This window comes from Trichomycterus rosablanca, chromosome 12, assembly GCF_030014385.1.
Source record: "Trichomycterus rosablanca isolate fTriRos1 chromosome 12, fTriRos1.hap1, whole genome shotgun sequence".
Lineage (NCBI taxonomy): Eukaryota > Metazoa > Chordata > Actinopteri > Siluriformes > Trichomycteridae > Trichomycterus > Trichomycterus rosablanca.
Genome location: NC_085999.1, coordinates 26190349 through 26197775, shown reverse-complemented (window position 1 = coordinate 26197775; position 7427 = coordinate 26190349). Strand labels below are relative to the sequence as shown.

Genomic DNA, 7427 nt, shown 5'->3' with positions numbered 1-7427 from the left:
TACGACCGGAACCTGGGAAGGAGCAAGAGGTACAGGATTAGGAGGTATTAGACGTACTACCTGCTGGGTCAAGTCAGCGAGCTGCTGGCTGAGTGTCCCCAGCATCTGGTTATGGCGGATAAGGATCCCCTCAACCGTTTGTGCACCCGTGGGTTCCATGGTGGCCAGATTGTACTGTTAGGGTTAGTTAATAACCCACCAAAGACTAGGGGGGAACCCAAAGGCGAGTGCACAAACAACAAAACCCAGAAGTGATAATACGATATTTTATTTAAACAAATAATAAATAAACGACAAAAAACAAACAACCAAAAAGATAACAGAAAACGAGAGGGGAGCGGCAGGAGCGGTACTGGAAGCGCCGGGGAACTGCAGGGCGGACTGATGACCAGGAGTGATGAACCGGAATGCAGGATGACCAGGAATGGCAGGAGAACCAGGAATGGCAGGAACGCAGGAGAACCAAGAACGGCAGGAATGCAGGATGACCAGGAACGGCGGAACGGCAGGAAAACCAGGAACGGCAGGAACACAGGAGAACCAGGAACGGCAGGAACACAGGAGAACCAGGAACGGCAGGAACATAGGAGAACCAGGAACGGCAGGAACACAGGAAACCAGGAACGGCAGGAACGCAGGAACGGGGGGAAGGTCTAGGACGCGATGAAAAACAAAATACGTTAAAGAGGAGAAGGTACAAGAAGAGGACTCACGGTTTAAGGACACAACGAACGGCCGTCTGTGTACCGTATGGCAAGCAGACAATCTGGCGACGAGTGAGAGAAAAGCCGGCGTTTAAATGCAGGAGTTGATGAGATGAGGAATGAGGCGCAGGTGTGTGTGGGGTCCGCCCTCCAGCGATCTATTGGCTGGAACCGCAGCAACCTCCGAAAACAGTACCGCTCCAGGCCGCTAGGGGGAGAAGGGAGCAAAACGGGAAAACAAACGCAAACCACCACCAAGAACAAAAGCGATCGGGGAAACTAAAGAAAACGGAGAAAAACAAAATACAAACCGGAATAAAAACAAAACGCTGGGAAACCCTGAAAATAAAAGGTAAGTGCTGGCGGATCCTAACAATTTAGGGTCGCAGTGGGTACAATTTACTAAGCAAAATGCAAGAAACAACTTCTGTTACATTTACACTTAAGGGCCATGTTAAGTAGCTCCAGCTAATCTGACTGCATGTCTTTGGAATGTGGTAGAGAACATGCAAACTCCACATACACACACAAAAAAACAGATCTTTCAACCTGGGAATCAAACCCAGGACCTTGTTGCTGTGAAGCGACAGTGCTGCCAGCCAAGCCATCGTGCCACCCTGTTTGTTTTTGACTGTTGACTATATTTTATTTCTTTTATTTATTTTCCCACTTTTATTTATTTTTATTTATTTTCCCACTGCACTGAGTTCATGCCAACTACCAATTTACTGCAAACTTCATGAATAAATGTGATGATCTTGTAAATATCTATAATATATAGAATATTATTTGTAACTGCTTGTCATTCTCTCTGCTCTAAGCACACTGTCAGCACACTGTAAATGTAAGCAATGACCTTCTTCTGGTTTTTTTTCTAGGTGGGTTAAGCATGAAACCTGACACAGAGCTGCTGTCAGGCCCCAACACAGCCAGCTCATCTTTATGCTCTCTGGCAAGCTGACATTTCCACTAATTGAATAAATGGACACTTCGGAGGACCTTTTGCAGTCCAATAATGTTGTCCTGTTTAAAGGTCAGCATGTGACCTTAAGCTACATTCTAATTTGAAGCTGCTGGTGATCCTCTGACTGGATTAAACACTGTGTCAGTTTGTTAGGTGTCCTTGTGACAAACATTTGCTTCCATTAGGTCAACAAACAATGTAAAACATGATCTAAACATGAATTAAAATCCTCTCCTCTATCACTGTGTAGGGGCATCGACCAGCCAGCAGAGGCCACAATTGCAGCAGTAATGAAAAATCTTTTTGACTCTCCCACCCACCAGACGTAGCCAGTCGTGTCAGCTGATATTTGAACTGTGATCTCAGTGATTTGATATTAGCCAGATGCACCACTATAGTACCCAAAACAACTACATTTCAAATAAGTTTGTAAATGTAATAGATTTAAAACAACAGCATGTATTGCAGAATTCTGGAAAAGCATTGGACAGTTGGGATAGACAAGATGTTTATTCACCTAGTTTAGCACTTCCATCTATGGTTAGATGTGGCTCATATTGTTTAATCTATGCTGTCCAAAAATTATTTGACAATATTTAAAAACATGTTTTTTTTTTTTTTAGTTTAGCCAGGAGCTTAGGATGAACCCATGAAAACTTAAAGGCTTTTACTTGCCCACATTTAATGCTCCTCTCCTCCTGTAGGTTTTTCCACTAGAGTTTGGAGTATGACTGCAAGTATTCACTTCAGTTCTTCAGCTCTTCTAATAAATGTTCAACCCATTTCTGTCCATCAGACTTCCACATGCATGGTTTTATGCACTAGTTAGATAACCAATCTACAATGTTGCTTAATTTTTACCCATTTGCATTTTAAGTCCAGTCTGGGAGTCTTATAGTCAATATAGAATATACGGCCATAAGTATGACACCCAACCTTGTGCTTGTAGGACGACGTTTCATTCCAAAAACGTGAGCATTAATATGAATTTGTCCCTTTTTATCATTAACAACCTCAACTCTTTTTTAAGCATTTTCCTTCCTATTTAGTTGTATCCAATTACCCGATCGCATTACCCGACCTCCACTCCTGACTGAGGAGAGACGTGACTAACACATGCCCCCTCCTAAACATCGTGCATTGATATCCATTATCCCCCGTCTCAGTGCAGGCACCATCAATCAGCCAGCAAAGGTTATAATTGCTGAGAAATCATACCCATGGACAAGCCAATCATTGTCCATATACAGGCCCAGCTTGCCGATAGCAGAGTAGAGATTCAAACTCACGAGTTTGACATATCAGTTCTAGTGTGCACCATAACAGCTTCAACTCAGCTTGGAAGGTTTTGCATTGTGTGTTTGGGAATTTTCAACCATCAGGTCAAAAGAACATTTGTGAAGTCAGTCAGACACTGATAATCTACATTCCAATTCATCCCAATGACATTTTTAAGTATTTTTTTTTTAACCTGCAACAGGTGCAACAGATTCCATAAGATTTTCTTATGGAATCAAGGTGTTACTGGACAGTTAGGCATGTAGGACAAAATAGGATCGATTCTACTTTTTTACTGGCAAATTTTAACAAAAGTTGCAATTTTGTAGTCCCTATGTGATCTTACACCGTCTGGCCCATAGTACCTGGGTTGTATCAGTACTAGGTGATGCTGTGTGTTCCACCCCGGTGGGAATCAGACGACGCTGTGTGATACCGTCTGCCCCATAGTACCTGTGTTGTGTCAGTACTAGGTGATGCTGTGTGTTCCACCCCGGTGGGAATCAGACAACGCTGTGTGATACCGTCTGGCCCATAGTACTAGAAAAGGTGATGCTGTGTGTTCCACCTGACCCGTAGTTTAAGGATAAACAGTAAAGACGTCTGGGACGCCTGTCTATGTAAGACAGAGATATCACCATGGATGAAATCGCTATATGAGCGTCATTGTGTGGCAGTAGAACTGGAACACTGTTCTATTGGTGACGACCGGTAGTATAAGTTACTTTGTCTGCTGTCAGTCTGTGGGATAGTGTTAGTATTTAGTATTGTAATTTGCCTGTTAATATATACAAATAATCCCTTATAATAACGTGTATCTCTCTTGTTTTAATTTCATATTCTCTAAATTGTAGGGTATATTTTACTATATTTTCTTTTAATGTTTCATGTTCTTAATTTTTTATCTCTTTTGTTTGAATTTCATGTTGTCTTAATTGTAACTAAATGTTTGCAAGAAGTCTTTCTGAGGTTCTAGATCTCAGGAATGTTTTAATGCTTTTAATAAAAAATTTTTTCCTTATGTAAAGCACTTTGAATTGCCACTGTGTATGAAAGGTGCTATACAAATAAACTTGCCTTGCCTTGCACTACCACAAAACCTAGAAACCTCTTTTCTCATACCGGTGTAATAAATATAAACATGACAAAAGTATTTTACAGGGCACCCAGGTGGCACAGCGGGCTATTCCGCTAGCACACCAGCGCTGAGATTTTGAACACCCTGGTTTGAGTCTCGGTGCACGGCTACCGTTTGGCTGGGCACCATCTAGCAGGCACAATTGGCAGTGCCTGCAGCAGACAAAATCAGCCACCGAGTCTGTTGTGTGGAAAAAGGCCGGACTAAGTGGTTGGGGTGTGCAAACACTGTGTAAGGACCCTGGTAGGCAGACTGAGGCACTTGTGCAGAAGTGCATGAGCATGGGTTGAAAAGAAGGGGCCGTGGAGAAGGCAAATATACCCTCCTCTAACGCAATTCGGGATTCCCAGCAGCGGAAGACTAATTGGCTATGCTAAACCGGGAGAAAAAGCATAAATAAATAGGAAAAAAAGTATTTTACAACACAAACTACAACCATTATGAGCTCAATACCCAAAGTGTCCTCCATGGTTTCTACTCATCTGAAAATTTGTTTTTTTATTATTAAGTAATGGTACTTGACTTTTAATAACTCCCTTGTTTATCCTGGTATACAGTTCAGCTTAGTGCACTGAAGTGTTCAGTAAATAAGGAATGCAGTATCATGCAGGTATGTTGCGTGTCCAAAATACCAACATGCTCCACTCCCCTCTTAAAATCCCCTTTTAATACCAAACCTCAGTGAAACGAACTGCTCATATTACACAGCAGCGCTCAGTCGAGCACACACTCCTGCTCCTGTTTTGTTAATCAATGATGAGACGTAAACAGAAGTAATGGATTAGCTATTGGCTGCTGGATTTTAGGTCACATCTATCAACCAGTCTTTGGCATGTGGTAGATAAATTCTAACTGATTTGTGTGTGCTTGTATTCTGTGATAGATTGTTTTAATTTTACCAGCCTATAGTAATTGTATACTGTTGATTAGTGGGAAAAAGGGCAAAACATTTAGTCTAGGCACAAGATATAGAATTATGTGGCTAGTTTTAGATTTTTTGCTTAAACCCAACTGTTACTATTTTAATGTGATCTATATGAAATCAGGTAGACTATACAGACTTCAGACTGCTATTTATCTGCATTATAATTACGACCCCAAATCAGAAAAAGTTGGGACAGCATGGAAAATGCAAATAATAGTAAAAAAAAAAACAGAGTTTCTTACATTTACTTTGACTTTTAACTGATTGGATGAACCTGATATATTTCATGTTTTGTCTGGTCAACTTCATTTAATTTATTAATAAACATCCATTCCTGCATTTCAGCCCTGCAACACATTCCAAAAAAAGTTGGGACAGTAAAGCATTTACCACTTTGTAATGTTGCCATTCCTTTTCACCACACTTAAAAGATGTTTTGGCACCGAGGATACCAAGTGATTTAGTGTTTCAGCTTTTATTTTGTCCCATTCTTCCTGCAAACACGTCTTAAGATGTGCAACAGTACGGGGTCGTCGTTGTTGCATTTTTAATTTCAATATTCTCCACACATTCTCTATTGGGGACAGGTTAGGGCTGCAGGTAGGCCAGTCCAGTACCCGTACCCTCTTCTTCCGCAGCTGGAATGCTGATTCATCTGACCAAAATACATGTTTCCACTGTGTGATGGTCCATCCTAGATGCCTCCAAGCCCAGAGAAGTCGACACTGCTTCTGGACATGGTTAACATAAGGCATTTGTGCATGTAACTCTGTATTGTAGTGCTTGACAAAGGTTTGCCAAAGTAATCCCTCACCCATGTGGTTATATCAGCTATTTTTAAGTGGCGGTTCTTGATGCAGTGCCGTCTGAGGGATCAAGGATCACGGATGTTCATGTGAAATTCCTTTAGATTTCTTGAATCGTTTAATGATATTATGCACTGTAGAGGGAGAAATATGCAAATCCCTTCCAACCTTTCTTTGAGGTTCATTGTTTTTAAACATTTCAATCATTTTCTCACGCATTTGTTGACAAACTGGAGATCCTCTGATCATCTTTGCTCATCAAAGACTCAGGCTTTCCTGGATGCTGCTTTTGTACCAAACCATGATTACAATCACCTGTTGATATCACCTGTTTGGAATCACATCATTATTTAGTTTTTTCACCTCATTACTAGCCCTAAATTGCCCACGTCTCAACTTTTTTTGGAATGTGTTGCAAGCCTGAAATGCAGGAATGAAGGTATATTAATAAATGAAATGAAGGTGAGCAGACAAAACATGAAATATCTTGGGTTCAAACTGTCTGCAATCAAATAAAAGTCAAAGTAAATGTAAGGAACACTGCACTTTTATTTTATTTGCATTTTTCATATTGTCCCAACTTTTTTTGATTTGGGGATGTATACATAATACCAAAAATACCCATTTAAATGTTTTAGCTCCTATATTTCTTTTTTGCTTACTATAAGTCTATGTTCCACCTGTTGTATGTGACCCACCAGACTGAGGTGACTGAGTTATAGCTAATAACATTTGAAAACATAAAACATTTAACAGTATTACATTCATGTCTTATTTGTAGGTCTGTCAGTTGCATCATACAACAAGCAAATGTAATAATTCCACAGCAATGTTTAAACAAACAAAAGCTCACTAAAAACAGAACGTTTGGCCGTGTCACGAATGCAGTGCACTACTTTGTAAAGTTTCATCTCTGAAATAAACACAAATTTCTACACTTGTCCCAGAGATAAATATCCTTTAATCCATAATATGGTTGTTATGTTTATTATAAATATGTTCTGCAAGTTTGGTTTGGGCATCTGATTACATTAATTGATTTAAGCACTTTATTCTATTCTCATTTTATAATATAACAGTATTATAAAAAGTAGTTTTGGGGTATATACAGTGGGGAGAGGTCTGTACAATGAGAGAGGTCTGTAATTTTTATCATAGGTATACTTCAACTATGAGGATTTTTAAAGAATTTATTTGTAAATTATGGTGGAAAATAAGTATTTGGTCACCCACAAACAAGCAAGATTTCTGGCTCTCACAGACCTGTAACTTCTTCTTTAAGAAGCTCTTCTGTCCTCCACTCGTTACCTGTATTAATGGCACCTGTTTGACCTCGTTATCTGTATAAAAGACACCTGTCCACAGCCTCAAACAGTCAGACTCCAAACTCAACCATGGCCAAGACCAAAGAGCTGTCGAAGGACACCAGGAAGAAAATTGTAGACCTGCACCAGGCTGGGAAGAGTGAATCTACAATAGGCAAGCAGGTTGGTGTGAATAAATCAACTGTGGGAGCAATTGTAAGAAAATGGAAGACATACAAGACCATTGATAATCTCCCTCGATCTGGTGCCCCACGCTAGATCTCATCCCGTGGGGTCAAAATGATCAT

General features: G+C 40.4%; 1 long non-coding RNA gene across 1 annotated transcript; it reads left to right on the top strand.

Annotated features, from left to right (window-relative positions):
- Positions 1-967: 967 nt before the first annotated feature.
- On the top strand, positions 968-4045 carry LOC134323877 (uncharacterized). The gene is made up of 2 exons (XR_010014123.1): positions 968-1056; positions 1583-4045. It is a non-coding gene; the product is annotated as an uncharacterized LOC134323877 (long non-coding RNA).
- The last annotated feature ends 3382 nt before the right edge of the window (positions 4046-7427 follow it).